The sequence below is a fragment of the Ambystoma mexicanum genome, chromosome 3p (genome assembly GCF_040938575.1).
Source record: "Ambystoma mexicanum isolate Mex_15411 chromosome 3p, UKY_AmexF1_1, whole genome shotgun sequence".
NCBI lineage: Eukaryota > Metazoa > Chordata > Amphibia > Caudata > Ambystomatidae > Ambystoma > Ambystoma mexicanum.
In genome coordinates, this window is record NC_090925.1 from 343,879,440 (window position 1) to 343,903,626 (window position 24,187).

A 24,187-nucleotide genomic window follows, 5' to 3' on the forward strand; every position below is an offset into this window, starting at 1 on the left:
AGGGGATCAGAGGCTCAACTGGCAGGCAAGTAAGCAGCATGGTCTGCTGCAGGTAAGTCCACCCAAGCATTATGAGCCCAGCGCTTCCAGCGCTGGGACTGGGCATATTTATGAGCCTGGTGCCACTGGCGCCAGGACTGGGTCCAAAAGGTCCCAATTGGGACTGGTTGGCACTCGGAACCTGGGTTATGGATCTGCTTCCAAGGGAGTTGGGAAAACCCTGACCTTTTGGAAGCAGAGATCATGACATCTGCCTTTTGATTCCCACGTGAGATAAAATCTCCCCTCTTAGTATGTGCTGCGCATTTAACGACTGCGATGGCTACTGGGAGTTGTAGTGCCTTAGTCTGTCCAATAAAGCTTTGTGCCGCACTGGAGTGCCGTTCGCTCAGAAGTAGCCCCTCCTATTCCAACATGCTAGCCCTGTGTGCACTGTTGATGTCACATAGGCGGAGTCACTGTATACTGTTACTTCCTGGTCTGCATGATTCTCAAGCATGACAATCAGTGCCCCTAATTCTGCAGCCTGTGCCGAAAAGAAAGTGAGACGGTAGTCGTGCACTTATCAATACTTCAAACTCTCCATTGGCCATGTGCTTCACCACAGCGGCACCTGTATATCTTGAATTCATAGAATTCCTCATAGTTCGAGCAATCATGTGCATGCTCGTCCTCTGCCAGTGGTTCTGCTAAAAACATGGCAGGATTCACTATTCTGCATCAAACTATCTTAATAGCTAGATTCGATAGGATTACCTTGTATACAGAAGCCCTTTGAGAAGTTAACGTGCCTTCATGTTTTTCCAAAATAGCAAACAATGCATGTTCAACAAATAACGTCATAAATACCCTATTACTATGCTGGTAGCCTTCTCAATGGCGAACGCGGCGGCTGCCAAAGATTGTTCGCAAGGAAAATGACCCCTCATTACTGGGTCTAGAATCCCACTGTAATAGGCAAGGGGCTTGTGCCCCAATGTGGTTCTCTGCGTGAGTACAGCTGTCATAACAGTGCCATTTTTTGTGCGAAAACAAAAAGAATTCCTCAGCATCATTGGGAATCCCTAAAACTGGAGCTGTGCAAATTGCCTTTTTCAGCTCATCAAACCCTTCTTCCATTTCCTCAGTCCAGACATTTTTTCCTGCTTTGCCTGTGCTTTCTTCAGGGCTTGCAACAAGGGCTTTATGTATGAATGGTAATCAAAGACCCATGCTCTTACATAGTTACACAGTCCCAAAAATCTCTGCATGTGCTGTATCGTGAGTGGCTTTACTGTTTTCAAAATAGCCTAAGCCCTCTCAAGAGCAACTTTCTTTCCTTCATGCAAAATTAACTGGCCTATGTACAACACTTCTTCTTGGCAATACTGCAACTTGTTTTCGTCTACCTTGTATCCTTTGTCTGCAAGAAAAATCATTAGCTGAACTGAATCACGTCTGAACTCTTCTTCTGAGGTGCTACAGAACAAGGAACAAGTTACTTACCTTTAACTGTTGTTCTCCAGCATGGGTCTGGCATGGATTCACATGCTCATGAATATTCCCCGTCGTCAAGCTGGGAATCCTCGGTAAAGAAAAAATCAGTATCAGTTTCGTTTCTGATCTGTCTTTCTTAGTAGTAACCAATCACTGATCGCTGGGTCATACTGCCCCCAGCCAATGACTGCCCTCTCCCTAAGCCCCTCCCCTGGCAGCCATCCTCAGATTTGGTAGCACGTAAAGTGGCAGTATGACCAAGTGAAGAGCCACAGAGGGGAAGGAGGGAGGTTTCGCATGTGAATCCATGCCAGACCCATGCTGGAGAACAACAGTTACAGGTAAGTAACTTGTTCCTTCTCCAGCATGGGTTCTGGCATGGATTCACATGTTCATGAATATAAGAATACATAGCAGTATACACATGCACAACCACTGGAGGTGGCAACAGGCTCAACATTAAGCAATACAACAACTCAACATTAAGCATCTCTTACCTCCTCACCAGGCTCACCTTAAGCGAACAGGCTGCGCAGCACTGCTTGGCCGACCCTGGAGTCCCGATCGATGCAGTAGAATCTTGTGAAGGTGTGCGGCGACCTCCACGTAGCAGCCCTGCAGATGTCCAGCATGAGCACACCAGACAGGAACGCCGTGGTAGCAGCAATCGCTCTGGTCGAATGGGCTCTCGGAGGGCCGGGCAGCGGTCGGTTTGCCAACCGGTGACAGTGCATGATGTAGCCGGAGAGCCATCTGGAAATGGAAGCCTTTGAGAGAGCCTTCCCTTGATTCACAGGTCCAAAGTTCACAAACAGCTGTGATGTCTTCCGAAAACTCTTTGTGCGGTCCACGTAGAAATTCAGCGCTCTAGCTACATCCAGCGAGTGCAGAGTCCTCTCGGCCTGCAACGAAGGCGACAGGAAGAAAACTGGCAACACCAAGGGCTCGTTGAGGTGGAAGTCCGATGGCACCTTGGGCATAAAGGAGGGGTGCGTCCTCAGCACCACCCTCGTGTCGTGAAAAGTAAAGTATGGAGGCTTGCAAGATAAGGCCCGGATCTCTCCCACTCGTCGTGCGGAGGTAATGGCCACGAGAAATGCTGTCTTCCACGACAGGAACTTCAACAGCACCGAATGCATAGGCTCGAATGAGGCCCCCATGAGCCTGGTCAGCACCATGTTGAGCTCCCACGCCGGGGCAGGGGCCTTCAACGGCGGGAACAATCGGAATAGTCCCTTCATAAATTCCTTCACCAGGCGATGAGACCACAAGGACGCCCATCCTGTAGTTCTGGTGTATCGGGAGATGGCAGCCAGATGTATCTTGATGGAGGCGTGAGCCAGTCCAGCTTTTGCCAGCGACAGTAGGTACGGCAATACTTGAGGGGCCGTAACCCGCAGATGGTTAATCTTCTGTGCACGGCACCAGACAGAGAACCTCTTCCATTTATGTCTCTAGCACTTGAGACTTGAGGATGCCCTGGCTTTTGCAAGAACCTCTCTGCAGTCAGCCGGGATATTGTATCCTCCAAACTCTAGTGCTGCAGGAGCCAAGCCTTCAAGTTCAGCAACTCCGGGTCGTGATGAAGAATGGCGCGCCTCCTTCTCTGGAGAGAAGATCCGCGTCCGTTGCCAGCTTGATAGGTGGGGACGCTGACAAGTCCAGAAGGTCTGGGAACCAGATCTGTCTCGGCCACACCGGTGCAACGAGGATCATCCTGCACCTGGACCTCTTGAGCTGGTTGATGTGACGGAGCAGCAACGGCAACGGAGGGAACACGTACAGGAACAGGCCGTCCCAAGGGAACGAGAAAGCATTGCCCGTGCTCCTCGGCTGTGCGAACCTGCTGGTGAACCTCTGACACTTGGAGTTTGTTGCCTTCACGAACAGATCGATCTGGGGTTTGCCCCATCGTTGAAAGAGCCTATCCACCTGGTCCTGGCATAGTTCCCACTCATGGCACGAGTGCAGCTCCCTGCTGAGTGAGTCAGCGATGGAGTTTTTTACTCCTGTCAGGTGGAAGGGAACCAGACACATCCCCTGGGCGATGGCCCAGTGCCACAGATCCTGGGCCTCCCTGGATAGGGCTGGGGATCTGGTGCCTCCCTGCTTCCGGATGTAGAACATCGTGGTGGTGTTGTCGGGGAAGATACTCACCACTATGTCCTTGAGGGACGGAAGGAACGATTTGAGCACCCAGAACACGGCTCGTAGCTCCAGGATGTTGATGTGGAGAGACCTCTCCTCCGGGAGCCAGAGACCTCTTGCGTGGAGATCTCTGGTGTGGGCCCCCCCATCCCTCCAGGGAGGTCCGTCATCACTGTCTCCTGATACGCCGGGGTCTGAAACGCACGGGTACCCCACCATAGAATCGCCCTACGGACTCCTCGTCGAGCGGGATCCTGTCTTCGAAGCTGCCCGCCGCTTGAATCCAGTGGACGTCGAGGAACTCTTGTAGCGGACGCATCCGAAGTCTGCAAAGGGGCACAAGGTAGATGCATGAGGACATCATCCCGAGGAGGGACTTGATGGACCTCACCCTGGCCACATTCGTGGCTAGCAGGCGCTGCACCTTGCCCAAAATGGCATTCGTCCTTTCTTCCGACGGAGATGCCAATCGCTCCACTGTATCGAGCTTTGCTCCCAGAAACAGTGCCACCTGCGACGGAACCAGGTGGGATTTGGGGTAGTTGATGGCGAATCCCAGTTCCGTGAGCAGGCGGACGGTCCTCGCCGTGTGTTCGACGGCGAGTTCTCCTGACCTTGCACGGATTAGCCAGTCGTCCAGGTAGGGGTAGACGTGGATCCCTGCGAGGCACTTGGTGAACAGCCTGGGAGCTGACTTTAATCCTAACGGTAGGGCTCTGAATTGGTAGTGACGCCCCTGGACTACGAATCTGAGGAACTTTCTGTGTCCTTTTAGAATGGGGATGTGGAAGTAAGCATCCTCCAGGTGCAATGATGATAGGAAGTCGCCCTCCCCCAGCTGTCCCAGCACGTGCTGGAGGGTGACCATCCTGAATTTCTGTGCCTTGATGTACTTGTTTAACCAACGCAGGTCCAGGATGGGGCGCCAACCGCCTGTCTTATTTCTGACGGAAGTACCTTGAGTATACTCCGGAGCCCCGTAGCCTCTTGGGGATGAGCTCGATGGCACCTTTCTTGAGCATCACCCTTACCTCCAACAGCAGTTGAGGGACGTGATTCTCCTTCCTGGCCACGGGAGGAATGCGAGGACACTTCTTTTGAAATTCTAGCGAGTGTCCGCGGGCCAGGGTGTCCAGCACCCAATGGTCGGTGGAGATGGACTCCCACACGCTGACGAACTTCGTCAGCCGGCCTCCCACCGGGGTGCTTCGGTGGGGGCCCGACGCTACGGCCGGTTCAGTACTGCTTAGAAGAGGCCTTGCCGCCTTGGCCCCCTTGATGACGGCGGCGAGACCCTCTTTGCTTGCCGCAGCCTCTGTAGGCCTCCTGGGACGTGGAGCGGGCCGCCTGGCGGTATGTAGAAGAGCCACCAATGGATCCCTTGGAGGCTCCCTGTCTGCCTCCGGAGCTCCGAAAGGGCCGCCATTGCTGAAGGACTCCTAGGGCTCGGGCTGTCTCTGTGTCGGTCTTGATGGCCTGGAGGGACTCATCCACCGTCTTCCCAAACAGGTTGTTGCCGTCGAACGGCATGTCCAACACTCTGGTCTGGACGTCCTGGCGAAAGTCCGTCGCCTTGAGCCATCCTCGTCATCGAAGGCAAACTCTGTTGCCCTGCTGGCGAAATCCGGTATCGGCAATGTCCGTTGCCACCGTTATGGCGTGATCCGACGCCACCTCACCTTCCTGCAGAATCTGTAGGGCCTCTGCCCTCTTGTCATCCGGTAGGAAGTCTAGCAGGGGAGCTATCTTGAACGAAATCTCCCTGTCGTAACAGGCCACAATTGCTAAGGCATTGGCCGTCTTAATCGTCATCGCCGCCGACGAGTTGACTCGTCGTCCCATGGAGTCCAACTTCTTGCCCTCGCTGTCCGGCGGGGAAGTGGAAGTTGAAGCCGCCGCACCCGCTGCTTTCTTTTTGGCCGCTGCCGAGACGACCGAGTCCGGCGTAGGCTGGGCCCTGAGGCACAAGGGGGTAGCATCGGGGACCCGGTACTTATTCTCGTACCTGTCCCTTTTGGCGGGTGTCGTGGAAGGGTTCTTCAGGATAGCCAGCCCCTCGTCCCAGATGTTGTCGAGCAACGGTACCGCGAGGACCGTCTTCTCTTGGCCTCCCGTCGTTGGTAAAGAAAGCCTTCCTTTTTCTGTTCCTCAGGGCAGAGCTCGGATGCCCTGGCTATCATGGCGTGGAAAGAGCCAATTTTGTCAGGTGGAGAGGCCCGAGGGGGGGGTGATGAAGGAATGTCCGTTGTATCATCGCCACCGTCGCCGTCCGTCCCCGTCGCTGTATCCGTCGCCGTATCATCCCGAGGGTCCGGCGAGGGGGGTGAGGAGTCCACAGGCCTCGTGGGCACGAAGGGGGCGATGCGAGGTGGACTCTCCTCCGCTTGTTCGGAGGGCTTTCCGGTGGTCCTGGTTCTGGATCCTCCGTCGGGGTCCGTGGTAACCTCATCCTTATCTCAGTACATAAGGATTGGATCACCAACAAAATGGCCGCCAAGCTATCCTGAGGGCTCGGGCAATGGCTGCGACGGGCGGGATGGCTGCTCCACTGGGCCCTTGTCGCTATCTTCGATCACATAAGCAGGAACCTTCCCCTGGGATCGAACTTTCTCGAACCTCTCGCTGAGGCCTTTCACTGTTTCCACCAGATCCTCCTCGGTGGCTGAATCTGAGTCCGTAATGGCCACCACCTCCCACCCCCTCTTTTTCCACCAGGGTCTTCACGGGGGTCTTAACGATGGGCTGGAAAGAGGATTCCCTCCGCAGTGGCAGGGAAACTCTGGGCCCCGAGGCCGCCTCTACTGGCGTAGTCTCTGCCGGCTTCGCCAGGGCCACTAAGACAACCTCGATAGAGGCCTTTGCCGGGTGGATCAAGGCCCTCACCACCTTAGGTAAGTCCTGGTCCTTCGCTTTGGGGGATCGACCGGGGCCTCTCCAGAAGCTTACCCGGGTTCTCGGACTTCCCCTTCCTCGAACCAGAGCGCTGGCTTGTGGTTGATCGTGCCGGGTAAGTCGCGCTCTGCTTGGCAGCCGAAAAGCCCAACCTTTCGGCGCTCCCGGTGCCCGTGGACTTGCAGTGCTTGGCCTTGTGTTGGGCCCCCATCGCCGGGGCGCCCTCACAGGACTTAGAAGACCGCTCCGACTTTTTCTTTGCCTTCTCACCTGCTATGCCCTTCTCCAGTCAGGCGGCGAGGCGGGAACGACGATCTTGCTTGGTCCGTTCCGACAGGTTCTTGCAGAACGCACAGTCCTTCTCCACGTGCGTCTTGTCCTCATGAAGGCAGTAGAGACATCTCGAATAGTTGTCCACCTTGAAAACAATTTGCAAACAGCATCCCGGGCAGCTCCTGAACAGTTTGGATCTGGGAGTCAAGCTTCCCTTGTCCTGGGCCATGTCCGTTGAGGTAGGCCTCAGATCTTCTGGAACCTCCGAGAAGCGTAACTCGAAGAAAACTTCACCCTTGAGGGGTGTAGAAGAATTCCGAAACGGGTTCCCTTAATCGGAAGTGGAAACGGTGGAGCTTCAGGCTCGATTAAACCGAGAAAATCTCCTGAAAAAGCGCAAAAACGCAGTAAAAGCTCGAAAGCTAAAGCACGAGGACTCCCAACACTTGAACGTGCAGTAAAAATCTGAGGATGGCTGCCAGGGGAGGGGCTTAGGGAGAGGGCAGTCATTGGCTGGGGGCAGTATGACCCAGAGATCAGTGACTGGTTACTACTAAGAAAGACAGATCAGAAACGAAACTGATACTGATTTTTTCTTTACCGAGGATTCCCAGCCTGATGACGGGGAATATTCATGAGCATGTGAATCCATGCCAGACCCCATGCTGGAGAATATGTCATCCACATACTGCAACAGAACACTTTCTAAATCAATATTGCTTAAGTCCATCTGCAGGATTCTATTGAAAATCGATGGAGAAAATCGAAGTACCCCTGGGGCAGGCGAGTACTTTTCAGACGAGTTTGTCTGAACGTAAATGACGTCCGATCCTGCAAGTCTTTATGCAATGGGATTGAGAAAACACATTTTTCAAGTCAATCACAATGAAATATCATGCTTCAACAGTAATAATACATAAGATTGTCGCAGGATTAGGAACCAGAGGGAACTTGGCTTCTACAATTTGGTTAATCAGCCTCATATCTTGACTTAAATGCCACAACCCCCTTTCCCTTTTTCACAGGATAAATTGCAGTATTACACGGTGACTCTGACGTCACTAAGATACCCTGTTCCATCATGGCGGATATCGTCTTAAAAATACCTTTGTCTGCCTCTCGAGACATGGGATACTGTCGTGCTCGAGGTAAAATTGGTCTTGGTTTCAATGTAATCTTTACTTCTCCAGCCCCCTTCAATAGGTCTACGTCATAGGGGCCTGTTGTCCAAAATGAAACTGGCACTTTCGCCATGTCTTCATCAAAATACTTGGGGCATTTCTTTGCTAGCATCATTTTCTGAGGAACCTCACGTTTGATTGCTCGTACCCAACAAGTAATACTCATCTCGAATACTACTTCGTCATCTGACGGATGGTCTCCAAACATATCCTCATCAGTGACGTATTTCAATCTGTAACCTCCCCCAATGGCAATCACTGTACTCCATTGTCTGCCTTCATAATCATTTCCATCAAGCAAAGCCATGTTTCCTCGCACTATGGCTGCTTGTAATTCTAAAGGAAAGACGTGTCCTTCCTTTTCATCCATAGGTACATTTGGCCTCAATAGAAATCAGGTATTCTCATATTTCTACCCACTAAACCTGGTAGCCATGTTAATAGAATGCGTACCCCATAGTGAAAAAACTTCTGGTTCTAACTGTACTCCTCGTATGACCACTTGTCCTGCAAACGCCATAATAATCTCACTCACGTTTAAATAATGCATTCCTGGTGTTGAACACACTATGCCTTCATTATTGAACGAAATCTTCATGTTCAATTTGGTCATTAAATCTCGACCTAATATATTGACAGGTGTCTGCCTTGAATATAATAATGGCACAGGCATGTCACATTTTCCTATAGAGAATTCTTCAGTGAAAGGAACTCTACTTGTAGCTCTTGTGAAACCTCGAGTATTCATGGCATTGCCAGACATCGAAAATGTCCCCTCTCGTGTACATGAGCGTGTTGCACCTGTGTCTACTAAAAAAGAAAAAGATTTGCCTCCTACATTGACGTCAACTCTGGGTTCCTCTTGAGGATTGGGTGTCACTTATAGTATTGAACACATCAAGTCTCCCAGTTAGCTGTCCTATTGTGGATACATTCTCATCATCACACCTGTAAAAGGATTCCCTCCATCAACAGCAACACCCCCTATCCTAGGAGTCATTAACTGACCCGTGCTTGCGCTTTGTTTTATCTGCATGGGTGACTGCCCTTGTGGTGGATTCATTGTTACCTGCTGTTTCTGTAAATCTTGTTGCATTCTCGGCGCTTCTGTTTGCTGCACTGTCTGATTTTGAGCGAACCCATCTCCATTCTGCTGCGAATATGCAGGTGGATTCATAGTCTCCCCTCTTGAGAATTGCCCATTCTGCACAAATCCTTGACTTCTACATGTGCGAGCAAAGTGCCCTGTCATACCACACGTCCAACATATAGGAGGAGGTCTCCTAATTTGCCCCTCCTTCATGCCTTGTCTATCATTCTACATATTTTGAAACCAACTTTGATGGTTCTGGAAGTTTCCCTGATTATTCTGGAAGCCTCTACCTCGAAAGCCTCCTCTTTTCCGTGGTGCAAATCCATTATTACCTTGATCGAACTGCCTTTGGTTATTCACCTGCGGCATGCTTGCTGTGAACCCGATGCATTGCCACTTGTTAACATTGCCCCTTCTATTGAGTACTTTGATAGTTTTTTCTGCAATAACTTTGACTCTTCACCTTTCCTAACATTGTCTTTCTTTCGATTCTTCTCTCGCAATAGCCTGCAATAATGCACGATGGTCAGCTGAATCTCGGACCATGGTTTTGCTTCCATGCCCACTAATTTCTTGAGCTGCTTTTGTAATGCTTCTGGTAGCCCTTGGCACAATATATGGTAAAATACAGGTATTGATTTCCCCCCAAGCCTCGCGTGTCTCCAAAGTCCACTGCTCTTGGAAATTCTGAATGTAAAGAAGAGGATCATCCCCTTCCTGCATCTTTTTCGCCATTATAGCTCCCATATCGGATGTATCCGCATACAGTACTCCAATCGCTTTCCAGACCGACGCCCTACAGTTATTGAATGGTGCTCCATCATGAGCAGTGTTTACCGTAGTAACACTAGAATACCCTGCTCTTGACCAAATGTCATCAGCACTACCCCCAAGGATAGCGATCAGGAGACCTTTAGTGTCCCCTATAGCCAACATGTTGCCTCCTGTCATTTTCTCTAACTCATGTATCCATTTCCCAGCGCCAGAAGTTAAATCTGTGGCCAAGGTATATACTGTGGCATGGCTCCTCCTTTTTCTAACAAGGGACATTTTGAAACCCCAAACTCGCCCCATTGATTGTCTGTTTATAACAGGGACAATGGCTCTGCACCTCCTTCTACCTGGCTGTGACCTTAACCTGCTCACATAAGGTGGCGAGTCCCGACTCTCACCATGGGATCAGCCTCTAGGTGGATCTAGCCGTGTCAGAGATTCTGACGCCCAATATTTGGGTAGGTCTAGGTACGAACTTCTTACTTCCTTGTCCATTGAAAAACACCCTTCAGGGCAACATGCATTGCCTTCCTCCTCCCCACGGAAGGTTTCCCTGTCCTCGTCTGACATATCCTGACCCGAACTCGTGTGACTTCTCTCCTCTTCATCTCTATTTAGAGTCAGTCTGTCTAAAGACAGCTCCTTTGGCTCAAAACTACATGTGCTGGGAAAAACTCTTCTATGTCTTCCTATGCCACCCTATTAATTCCTCTTCCACACGTTCAAGATCGCGTGCTCTCTGCCTCCTCTTTTGTTCTAGTTCATCATCAAACTCTCTTTGTTTCTTGCTTCCTCTCTTACCCTGTCTTACTCTTTTTTTCTTTTCATATCTCTCCTCTCATTTGTCCTTCTTATCTCTTTGTCTTTTCATCTTTGTATTCTTTTATCCCTTCATTTCTGTTCCTCCTCTTCCTCTCTTGTCTTTCTTGTTCATCGATTGCTCTCTGTTGTCATACTTTCTTTGCTCCTCTGCCTTTTCCTGTTTTTTCAGTCGTTCCTCTTGATACAACTGTTCCCGTCTTTGTCTATCCTTCCTTTTTTGCCCCATCTTCGTTCAATCATTCTTCTCTTTCTCTATCCCTTTTGTCCTGTTCGTCTCGATCTTCCCTTTGCCTCACGTCCTTGATGCTCTTACCATCGAGTTTGAGCAAAAGCTGTCCACCCATCCATTTGTTCTGTATAAGTGGTAACTTATCAGTCTTATCTTTCTCTCCTTTGCATCTCCCATCCTACATCTAAGGATGTACTTGGTCGATCAATTCTCTCCTTGTCGCATCTTTCCTTGTCCCTCCGGACCTTAGAGATTACATCTCTCTCAGGAATTTTTTCTGGGCCCTCGTTGCTGCTTTGCGCAGGTGATTCATATGCCGGATTGCTGTACGCGGTCGCTGCCTTAAGCTCCCTTAATGGGTACAACCTGCCATCTTTCTAGCTATCGCCGTCTGCTTCAGGCGCGGTGGGGGGGAGCAGATGGCTCCTCACCCCCCTCTTTGCATATATTCAATATCCAATCCTCAGGAGGCGGCTCCTCTCTTTTGTCCTGGTACATTTTCCAGAGCTCTAAGCTCGCTAATCGTTTATCTAACTTTCCCGTATATGCTACATGCAAATATGTTGTCATATGCTGCAAAATTGCCTTTGATAGTGATCCCCCTTGTGGACATGTGGCCATGGCATGAACATTTTCTTTGCCATGCCCTTAACCCATTCTGCACTGTACTGCTTAAGTTTGGGTGCATGTTTCGGCAACTGTTTGCAGAGATGTATAAGTGGAGTAATATCCTCCATTTTCACTCGTCACACTTGACTGTCAACACTCACCTTTATTCTTTGCAAATTTCCAAAATACGTTTCAGAAAAACAAAACAATATGAGCGTGAATCAATCGTCGCAGACTCCAAGCCCTCTATATCACGTTTTTGACTTTTATATATTTTTTCACTTAACGCCATCAATTCAATCCCAATAAATAAATAAATAAATAATTCTTAAATCTTGTCTTTTCCTTTTCACGTCTATCAATTCCTCTATTGTTTTTTCACCATATACAATCACATAACACAAACAGACATACTCGACTGGCCACATATATCTGAGTCTTTATCCTCAAGACCTTTCCTACCCCTAAAAATTCCCCGATTGGGATGTGAACCGTTCTCTTTAAACTTGTCTTTAACCAAGTTTGTAGCCTACGTCACCTGTAAATAAGGCTCTAGAAACAGTTCCTTCTGTTACGTCTTTACGACGCAGGAAACTGGGCGTACTCTTTATCGTGGCTACTTTCCTCACAATGGGCCTCATTACGAGATTCCCGCTAAAAACGGAGCCATTACCGGCATGGAGGTATTAGCGTCCGTGCACCCTTCACGCCGCCAATAGCGGCTGATTACGAGTGCGCGAGCACGCGCGAACCCCCATGCCGGTAATGGCTACACCGTCATGCCGCTAAAGGCCCTCCAACCCCCCGACAGCACCATCACGGGACCTGCCAATACCGCCTCCGCCAAGGAGCAATCCCTTACTAACGACCCAGTAATAACAACATGCAAATACCGGGCTCGTAATACCGGACCCGGAAGTAACGTCATTGCGTCGGAACGGGAAATGCGCCGGCGGCCATCTTTAAAAACACAATCCATTGCAATCCTCCCAATCCACCAGTACTACAGAGGAGAGACCAGGGCCATTGTATACATCATGTCCAAGGCTACCCGTAAAAGCACCCCCCGTCTGCGCAGGAACTAAATATGCCCGTTGAGGAGCTAAATATGCTGGCAGATACCCTTGCTGCCCATGGCGATAAGGTTTTCACAAATAACCTCAAAAGGGAGGTGCAGCTGAGGAAGAAGGAAATCTGGGAGGAGGTAGCACGCAAGGCGTCAGTGGGTGGCACCACCCCCCGCACAATCAAAGACTGTAAAAAAAGATGGGACAACCTCCGTCTCAGGCTCTGGAACATCCTGTCTAGCAATCGTAGGGAGGCCATGGCCACAGGCGGGGGTGCCCACTCACCGGTGAAACTCATGCGCTGGGAGGAAACCTGCAGCACAACCACCCAGATGGAGTCGATAGAGGGCTTTGGGGAAATGGAGACGGGTGCCGCGACATCTGGAGATGGAGGTGAGTGACCCTGCAAACCCCAGTAGGCCAAACCATGATGTAGCACAACTGGTGTGAAAGTGAGCCAAGCCAAGGCAATGCATGGCCCATCATACACACATTTACAGATCCATGTCCAGATGGAGGCCCAAACCTGCCACACTGAAATGCATGCTGTGTGCCAATCCCATTACCAACAGACACCCAACACACAGGGACCATTTGCATGTCATACATCACACAAACCCCTATACAATGGCATACCACCTAGTATGCATCAGTGCCAAATGGAGACGCCACGGCTAATGCCAGTATGTCCCCCCACTTGAAACTACCCTGTGTGACATACCTATAAGATTGCAATGCAAGAGAAATGAAATACTGTACAACACCATCTCATGCATCTTGCATGTAACACCATCACTGATGCCCTGCATCTCTTCTTCCCCCACAGGCACTGATGGAGAAGGTGGAAGTCAGGACCCTGCCACAAGGCCATCTACGTCCAGGGCCAGACCGCCGGGCACTGGCCAATCCACCTCCAGGGCAGCACCGTGGCCCACAGTCCAACCCAGGGCATGTGCACAGGCCATGCAGACACATGAGGACACCACAGCAGCGCCGAGACTGCGACCACAGAGCTGCCAACAACAGCTGAAGGGGAGGCTGATGGCACCCAGTCCGCTGCCACAAGTTCAGTGGGTGAGGCAGCAGCCACAGCCCCACTCAGTGACGTGGATGTAGGAGCGGAGGAGTACGTGGACCTAGATGGAACAATCCATGTGGAATATCCACACACCCCAAACCCCCCGTCCACCCCCCAACACGCCACTCAGGGCACACTCTCCAGCCCCATGCTGGATTCTGCAGTTCTACTGCACAGTTCAGACCTCACTACTACCCCAGAGGCCAGCCCTGCATTGGCACACCCAGCTGCAGCACCCTCAACTTCAGCAGCCCCCACTGACATGGAGTCACACCTGTCAAGGGTGGAGGCAAGGCAGGACTCGATGATTGAGCTGGTGTGCCAATATGTGGCTGACGGGGAGGAAACGGGCAGAAGGATCCGTCAGGCCAATGCTGGGACCATTGCGGCCATTAACACCAGTGCAGTCATGTCCCGTGACAGTTTGGGGGCCGTCACGCAGGTCCTAACCAGCATGCTACAGCACATGCAGCACCAACAATCAGCACCGGCGGTGCCAATACCATCTCCATCCACCCCATCGTCCACACCTGCATCCTCCACCCACTCCAGTCCTGTGCGGATGATAAGGCGGAGTGCAAGGCAGACTGAAATGCTGCCCCTGGACACGAAAAAAGCCTTCAAATAATGTGGGATGACAATGGGTGAGGGGGGAGGTGGTGTTGGTGGTGTAGAGGGGATTAGGGGGGTGTTTATTTGGGGGTTTGGGTTGGTTGGGGAGCTATGGGGTGTTTGGGGGGTATGGGATGGTTGGGGGGTATGGGGTGTTTGGGGGGGTATGGGGTGTTTGGGGGGGTATGGGGTGTTTGGGTGTTTTGGGGGAGGGCGTGTGAGTGGTGGAGGGAGGAAGCACTATTTTGTAATTTTCATTAATACACCCGTTGTGTGCAAAATCATTTAATGCCTGGACATTGTTCATTTCGTGTGTGTCCATTCTATTCATGACAGCGCACAGTGCCCAACTCCCCACACACCCTGTGTCCATTTCCACACGGTCCGAGTGCTCTGTGTAGCACTGACACATAACCATCAACGTCCCTGTGGTTCAGAAGTAATCGTCAATCAGTGATTGGCGTACGGCACGGCCATCTTGTGCATCACGTACTGGCAGGGGTGCCGCTTCTCCACCATCATCATCCTCATCATCATCATCATCATCATCCTCACCCGTTGCATGCATGTCAATGTCAGGTGGCAGTGGTACATTTCTCCGGATGCACATGTTGTGCAGCATGACACAGACCATGGTGATCTTTGCCACCTTCTCAGGGCCATAAAGGAGGGCTCCACCAGACCTGCTTAGGCAGCGGAACCGTGCCTTCAACAGGCCAAAGGTCTGCTCAATCACAACACGGGTACGGATATGAACCCGATTGTACTCCTCTTCGTGCCGGTTCCGCGGGTTCCGCACAGGGGTAAGTAGCCACGGCTTCAAGGGATAGCCTCCATCACATGCATGGGAGCACAAAGAAGTTTGTGTGAGTCAATCTGAGCTGACACCCTTAGGATTCACGGCCATGGCCGCAGCTATTTGGTGTTGACATGCACATGTCCCTGTTATGTATGCACACAGATTGATTTGATGCATTGTGTACTGCAATATGGCCTGCTTGTGCGTCTTGCATGTTGTCATTGATGTACGGCATAGGTCTTATGTATGGCATTGATGTGTCATGTTCGAGTTGGGATGTTTAGGTCAACAGTGTATAGCTATGAGTGCATGCTCCACTCACCACCCAATCCCACCCAGGAGGAGAATGCATCCCCCCTCATCCCACCATCCCACCCAGGAGGAGTATGCATAACCCCCCGTCCCACCTAGGTGGAGTATGCATCCTCCCCACCTCACAACCCCGATGCACTGCCATGGGCCAGTCAGGCAACTCACCAAGCAGCCAGGCACGTCGTCCAGCATGTCGCTCCATGTAGCATGCAGCAGGGTAGCGTGGAGTTACGCAGGACCATGGCATCATGTGTGGATCCGGGATATCGGGCGCAGCAATGTGTGATGATCTTGCTGGAGTCACATACCATCTGCACATTGATGGAGTGGTATTGCTTGCGAATGCGGTACACCACCTCATTGGCATGAGGGGCCACCAATTCTACATGGGTGCAGTCAAAGGCACAGATGCAATTGGGCATACCTGCAAGTGCATGGAAGCCTACTTTGGTGTCAGCGAGCTCCTGGCCAGTCCGTGGTAGGTATATGTGGATGCTTGCATGCTTCAGGAGGGCATCAAGCACTTGGGTCAGCATGCGGGACAAGATTGGTTGTGATATGCCATGCAGCTGGCCCACTGTTTGCTGGTAGGTGCCTGTGGCCAGGAAGTGGAGCACAGACACCACCTTTAGTAGAGGAGGGATGGCAGTGTGTATTTCTAGGAGGCTGACGATATCGTTGTGCATCATGTCCACTATGGTGGGGATGGTGTCCCGGTCCAACCGGTACATGGCGTGGATCTGCTCAGGGGTTAGATTGAATGGACTGGGTCTGATGCGAGGGATTGGTGGCTTCCTACGTGGTACCACTGGCTGCACTGGTGGAACTTGCTGGGCCTATCTCACCCTCCCTCCTGCGTCTCCTCTGTGCTGCCTGTTGTTGTAGCTGTAGTTGTTGTTGCTGCTGTTGTTTCAGCAGTACAGGCATGTCCTCCAGCCCCATGATTGCAACAGCTAGTGGGATCATTTTGGTGTAGGAAGGGGTGTGATGTGTGGGTGTACTCCTTTTGTACTGGGACAGGCTCCATTGACTCCACCTGTGGTGATTGTGTGCACCTGTGGCTGCAGGTTGCTATTTGCGGGTGGTCCGCGATGCCTGTATTGGCGCCGTACGCAGGCCCTAATTACTGCCATCAGGATGCCGGTAAGTGCATGCCCGCGTAACTTGTGATATCCTCCTGTTAGCGGCATCCCGGTATTGGCGCCGTGAAGGGGCATGTGTACGCGCGCATGCCGGTAAGAAGGGGCACGGTATGGGCGGTAGAGGTATTTGCATTTTGTATTTGTATTTTATTGAATTTATATAGCGTTTTAATCCAAAACGCTTTACAAGAGGAACAAGCAAGATACAACAAGCATTAAATAACAATTGAATTAAACCAGAAGACAGTACAAAAAACTATTTACATTATAGAAGAGGATTGGTGAGAGTAGAGAGGGACCAAGGTGTGAGAGGGAGTAGGAGGAATGAGTAGTGGTAAAAGCAGCAGTAAGAGAGGAAGCAGAGGGGGTAAGAGAGAAGAATGGAAGAGATGAGAATTAGGGAAGTGCAGGAAGTGCGGTAGGAGGGAGTAGAGTGAAAGGAGAGGGTGAGGTGGTACAGAAGTAGAAAAGGGAGTAGGATGTGTGGGTAGAAGTAGTAGCAGAAGTAAGAGACGCACCCTGCAAATAATCGAAGAGGAAGCCGAAGTGAACTAACCAAATGTTACTGCTTGTGAGATTCTTGACAGAAAGCTCATGAACAATTCAGAATGTTGTGAAAAGAGGATAAAAGGTGCACTGTGTCGAATGCAGCAGACAAGTATAGCATGGCCAACAAGGACAAGTGCCCCAAATGACAGAAACCAGGGACCGTGTATGAACATAGAACACGTTATAGCTCAGCTGCATAAGTAGAGAACTAATCAAATAGAATCAAACAGATCACCATCCAAAATTGAATGAAGTGTCTCTCAAATTCAAATTAAATTAAAATGAGTATTAACTGTTGTACGAAGACAATTTCCATAACATCATAGCTATTCAATCTGTTCTTCTGAGGACAAACAATGTGGTATTTTTATATCTTTTTTGGGTTTCTCAAAAGGCGATACCTAAACACTGAGATAAGATACATTGTTACCGGCCAAAAAATGCTTGTGGAACAAAATCATAAAAGAGAATGAAAATAGCTTCAGTAATATTGACAAGGGTTGTAGGTGAAAGGGTCAAATGCAATTGTTTTGAATGCAATATTTTCGAACCAAAAGTACGGGAAAAAAAAAATCGAATGTATGTTTTTTTTCTTTTTTTGGGGGGATCTCCCCCCAAACCCACATTTGTAGTGTAAAAACCTGTTTTTTTCCTATACGAAAGCACAAAAAAAAATACATTTAAAAAAAGAATTTGACTTTTTTTTTCAGTCCTTTTGTTTCGAAACTATTGTATTTCGAAACTATTTATTCAACCCTTTGACCGGACACCACTGACAAGACTAGCAAAGAGTAAAGTTGTGTTGGATTCTTCTGCAACACGACTATGGAAGTTAGCACACAACATTTATTAAGAACCCATAGGAAAGCTAACAATGCCATTATAAAACGTGAAAGATAGAATTTGCTTTAATTAAATTAACTTATGAGAAAGTGTAGGAGTTAGCTGAGCCCATCTCCAAGAGTATAAATGTCTAACATGGGAGAGATTGATATACAGCCCGGTCCAGATAGTCTCCAGTGGTGCATATTTAGAACAGCTAGCGTCTCCAAGTGACTCTTCCTGTGCAAAATAATCATCACCAATCAGTGACTGGTCTACAGCATCAAAGGCCCTCTCTAGCTCGGGACCCGGTATTACTGACAGATCCTTGCGTTTATGGGACAAAACCATTGTATTTGTGTCAGTATTAGTTTCCTTCCCTTAGTAGAACTAAAGGAAAACAATCTGATGATATTACTAGGACACAGGCAAGGTATTGCTCATTGTAAGTCATGATCCTCGGAACAGGATAGGGTCTAAGCAATGGCCCTGTAGGCGAGGGGGTCACATCCAGGGGCTTCATGTCATGACTTTTCCGAATTTCCCAGAAGTCCATGGAGTTTGGTGCAGATGAGACATCAAGCCAAATATTGAAGTCACCAATGCAGACCAGCTCATAATGCTGAATCCCTGTAGACTAGAGGAGTAAATCAAAAGTTTTCCAAAAGGGATTGGTTGGTATATATCCCAGCAATATTTTGAATTAAACTGTAGGTGAAAGCCATACGATCATGTGTCCCATGTGAGAAACCTGAAGGTGTCTCACTGACTAGTCCCTGGTGATCTGTCATCCAGAAGGCCAGGACACGGCCATCGCTATTTGATCCAGTTCCTGAGGGTGGACCAGTGTGGGAGGATCACCTGGATGCGGGGAAGTGGGACACCGACGGGTAAGACACAGTAACCCCTTCCTTCCAACACCTTTCACCCATCCTACCCCGTAGGATATTCAGAAACTCTATACACCCCTTTGGTGACACAAACACTTTCTTATACCATAAAAGACAATAGACTAATACCAGGGCCGTTCACCTGACATGTTCCAACACAAAGGTCAGGCAGAATCAGGCAATTGACAATAACTACACACACCTGATAGCCCTGTCCCTTACCCACAGGGATAAAAGGTGGAGCACGAGAGCACACTAAGAGCAAGGCAAAACGCAGGACGAAGCGGCTGTTCCAAGACGACAGTTCAAGAGGAGGAGAAAGGCGGTGAGAACCGAAAGGACAACAAGGAGGGAAGTGCCCTTGCCCTTTTCGACCCAGACCGCGAAGCCTCTGTAGAAGGAATCATAAGGCCGGGAACTAACGTGTGCTGTAACAGGTGTCAACAGTGCATGGAGCCCGCCCACACGGATAGGGAAGGCAGGGAGAGACGCTTGCTACCGTGGTACCGTTCTTGAATCCAGAAACAAGAAACACCAAGGAGTTCAGCACAGCCAGTGAGTCGGAGGAAGAACCGATAGGCCAAGCTGTGATGAGCAAAGGTTGCAAACGGCAACATGATATGAATTGAAAGAACTTGTGAACAAAGAACTTTTGAGAACCAGGGGAAGACCAGCTGCAGAGTGGTCCGGTGCCACGTGGGCGTTTATTCAAAACACTCCGGTTGGTCCCCTTTTGTTAAAACTACTGATACCAGGAGGCCATAGGAGAACCCGACGTAAGAGGTCAAAGTGGTCATACAAGGGTCAAGTAAAACCCCCTGTACAATCGAAAGTCTTTGACCCATAACTAAGAGGAAGTGCGATTCCCCTTGAACTTTGTGAGGACAAGCATGAACCCGACTGAGTGATGTCCGCAGTGAATTGATGGTCTGAACCCGATCAAGAGAGCCTATCGTAACCAGAGGAAGGATAAGGGAAGTGAATTCCGCAATTGTGGTAAAGCGAAGTACCAAGAAGCCATAGTGAAGGCCAGCGTGAGGTGTCAGGGTGGTCATACAAGGGCCAAACCCCTCGTACAATCGAACGTCCTTGACACATTGTAGAGGTTTTGACATGATGTGGAGGCAGACGTGAACCTGACTGAGGGATGCCTGGGTATTGCAGTGAACCCTAACGCACCCTAGAACATTGTGTGAACCAACTGCGTGAAGCCTGACTGGGGGCTTTAGCGGAAGCCTGACCCGGGCTTTAGAGAAAGCCTGACCGGGGGCTTTAAAGGAAGCCTGACCGGGGGCTTCAAAAGGAGAGCCTGACTGGGGGCTAAAATCCGGATGTGGCAAATGTGAACCTGGCTGAGGGATGCCTGCAAAGTGGGGTGAAACACGATAACCCTGTGAACATTGTGCTGACAAGTGTGAACCCGACTGAGGGATGTCCACAGTGAAAGGTTGTTTAAAAGGATATTGAGACTCGTGAATACAAGTGAAATATTCAGAGTAAAAAGCCATAGTACAGAGGGAGGCTAACATTCAAGAAGGGTCTGAACCCTGGGGGTGTGGCTTAAGAGCCATGAGATAGCTCGGGATTCTGTGTGCTCCCGCTGATCCTTCCTGATCCTGAAGGAATGCGGTGACCAGGAGAAGACCCTGGGTGTAATAACAGATGAGCAAGCAGGTGAAGGAAGCAGGAATGCATCGGTCCCATTTTCGCATTAATACATATTGCAGTCCGTGACAGGTAAGGGAGGATGTGAAGGAATATTTCCAGCACAACAAGGGCTGAGTGAAATTAGCAGTACACTATGGGAGGCTTTTAAAGTAGTGGTGAGGGGGTGGCCATATCGAAGTCAAAAGGTATACAGGATGTTATTTTGCGAGATTTACAGTTGTCAGAGGGCAGGTTGGCAGATATAGCGCAAGCAGGAGAAAGATCCCTAGAGGAAGCACAGGAGGTGACCGGCCTACAAGAATGTAGAAAACATTGTGATAGATTAGGTAATTTAAGCTATAAGAAATACATTGAGAGGCAACACGCAGAAGGGGACAAGCTGGGACGATTATTGGCCTGGCTCTATAAAAGTGAGAACAAACGGGAGCCGGGCAGGGCAGGTCAGTGACAGGAAGTGATGGAAGTGATGGAGTGTTGCAGGAGACACAAGAAGGGGTAAATAAATGTTTTCACGAATATTATAAGCGGTTGTATGAAGAAACATGAGACATAGCAGAGATACAGGAAGCACTGTCCGAGATCAGTTTGCCTAAGCTAAGCACGGAAGAACTAGATAGTTTGGAGGTCCCTATTACAATAGAGGATTTAGAGTATGCAATTAAAGAACTGCCGACGGGCAAAGTCCCAGGGGTAGATGGGCTCCCCAGTGAATTTTACAATGTATACAAGACAGAAATCCCAACTCCATTGTTGGAAATGCTTACTGAATCATTGGAAATAGGCATATTGCCCGGATCCTTGAGAGGGTCGCTGATAGTCCCCCTTCTGAAACTGAATAAGCCATATACAGACTGCGCCTCGTACAGACCCCTCTTGTTACTAAACCAAGATGGGAAGATACAGCAGTGATGGCACTCCGGCTCAAACCGATTATAGTTAAGCTTATACATTCGGATTAGACAGGATATGTCCCGCATAGGAATATTACAATTAACTTGCACAGATTGCGCCACGTAATTGATTGTACTGAAGGAGACACACGACAATGTGTGATAGCATCGCTGGATGCAGTCAAGGCGTTCAATTTGATCCAATGGCCATGGCTGCTGTCAGTGTTGGAAAGGTTTGGTATGGGACCGATGTATATTAAATGGGTCTGATTGTTGTAGAACAAGCCAGTGTCTAGGGTCAAAACGGGCACGATCATCTCGGAACAGTGGCAGTTAAGTAAGGGTACATGACAGGGATGTCCGTGGTCCCTGATGCTTTTTATTTTGGCATTGGAGCGACTGGCGGCTTATTTGAGGGAGGAATACGGTGAAGCTGGGATAGATATGCTGGGAGGAAGGCACTTAATCTCACTGTACACAGACGATATGCTTCTTTACTTGCAATATCCAGAGATAAACTTGCAATATATTTTAGAGGTGGTGGAGCGATATGCTGCATTAGCGGCATAACAATCAATCCACAAAAGTCGAGCCTGTTTCCATTAGGAGTATTTGTTGGAAAGCCTATGCGTGCGCTGCCAGTGCTGCTGATCAAATGGGAAGTGGACATGTTCCGTTATTTGGGGGTGGACATTTATCATGATCCTAAGATAGTACACAGACCTAACACAGTGAGAGCAATGAACGGTATTGAAAATTCCATATCTTTCTGGGCTAGATTGCCATTATCCATGATGGGACAGGCGGCACTGTTGAAGATGGTGGTACTCCCGAGACTCCTTCACTTTTTCACAAATGTCCTGTTAGATACCAAGATCGTTCTTCAATAAACTGCACAGTATATGCAGGAACTTCTTGTGGCATAACACAAGGGGTAGGGTGGCACTGTGGAAGCTTCAAAATGCATATGAGCTATGGGGTATAAAATGACCCAACTTTGAAGTGTATTTAATTGCTAGCCAGTTACAATTCGTAGCAAAATGGCTAACGGATGAACACACGCACAAATCGAGGCTGCTGCAAATGATAAAAACCCAGTTTTTTCTAAACGAAGTTATATGGAGAAAGGACTCTCACACAACCTGCTTGCACAGGTTGACGAGATTGGGATGTGTAATGTGGCACAGAGCCTGTCAGTGGATGGGAACATCTCACCGCATTACCTGCAGATTCCGCTGGTGACGTTAGAAGAGATGAGTTACCAACTGCGGTTGAGTGGGGTGGCGACGGTAGAGACTTGGTAAAAGAGGGTATGCCTAAGGGGTTTGGGGAATTAGTGGAGGAAACAGGAGTGCATCCAGGGAAACAGCTTACACATGCCAGCTCCCAAGGAATATGAAGCGCAGATGGCCGGAGGTAGGGACTCCGTTGCAGATGGATGAATCGATTGAGACATTTTATGATGTGTCAGAATCTGGGCATGAAGTCTCGCGGATATATGAATTATTGATGTCTAAAGTAGGGAAGGAGTTGGGACCGACAAGACAACTATGGGAGGCAGATTTGGAGGAGCCAATGTCAGATGCAGCATGGAACAGAGCTATGATGTACCACAAAAAAAGTGTCCAGAAATACAAGGCTCCAACAGATTCAACTATATATAACCCATAGGGCATATTTAACTCTGAATAGAATGGCAAAGTTTAGCCAAGCAGCGATACAGTCATGCCCGAAGTGTGGAGAGGTGGATGCGGATCTGGTCCATATGTTCTGGGCCTGCACAGAGATAGGCAAATTCTGGGAGGAGGTGGCTCAAGCATTAGCAAAAACAGATGTCACCTTGGATGTGGAATCCCCCTGGGCCTGTCTGCTGGGGGGTTTCGCAAGGCCTAAGAGAGCTAAACATGTGAGCAAATTGAAGGATCTAGCATATATATTAGCGAAACGCAGGATAGCAATAGAATGGAAAGCGCAGACAAGGCCTCTGGTGCAAGTATGGTGGAGGGACCTGCTAAATAGGGTGAATGCGGAAACTGTGGTGTGACAAGAAGCAATAAGCAGGAACTCAGACCATGAAAATGGAGCGGGGAAGCTTGGAGGCAATTGATTGCAGAATTAGCCAATCCCACACTGGATGGCAGAATATCAGAACCCAGTTCAGTACAGGAGAGTGCAGATGTTAGAGGGGCTGGTGGAGAGTGAACAGGAAGAGGTGAATTATGTGGTGTTGAATAGGCCCGGGGTAGGGGAGAGGGCAGTTGGGGGGAAAGGGTGAATAAACAGACGTGATTTGTATTGTGTTATGATATACACTGTAATGCAAGATCTGTAAATTATTGTGGTTTAAAATAAAATAAAAATTGTTTTAAAAAAGGATCCGAGCCCAGAAGAGGGGGGTTCATGGGTGAAGAGTCATCAACCGACGTACATACCGAAACAAACTTTTGTTTTGTTATTTTGGACACACCAGGCCCTCGGAGGCAAGAGACTTTGTAGAAAACAGATTTAACCACCGAAGGTCCTAATATCGCAGAGAGGAACTGTAGCCTCGTGCTGGAGAAGCCCAGGAGTGTGCTTTGTTCTGTCCTAAAAACGTGGGGAAGGGAGACCCCGGCTATAACATTCGGACTTATTATTTGTGAACACTTCTTTCTTTCTTGTGAACCCTATCCCAGTCTTTTGTAACTTAGCGGTAAGGATTGGCAACAGTTTTTTTTTTAGTATAGGCCCTTTTATTTGACAACAAACCACTAGGACTGCCTTATTATTTGATGGTCGTAGCTTGCTCCCATGTTAGATTTAGGTTTGGATTAGGCGTTTTTCTCACCCATTTATACAGTTTAATAAACACTGTTGAACTG

General features: G+C 49.2%; 1 protein-coding gene across 1 annotated transcript in view; it reads right to left on the minus strand.

Moving 5' to 3' along the window:
* The window catches only part of RBCK1 (RANBP2-type and C3HC4-type zinc finger containing 1), a 629,308-nt gene that overhangs the window by 154,725 nt on the left and 450,396 nt on the right, over positions 1-24,187 (minus strand). The gene's annotated exons all lie outside the window — the stretch shown is intronic.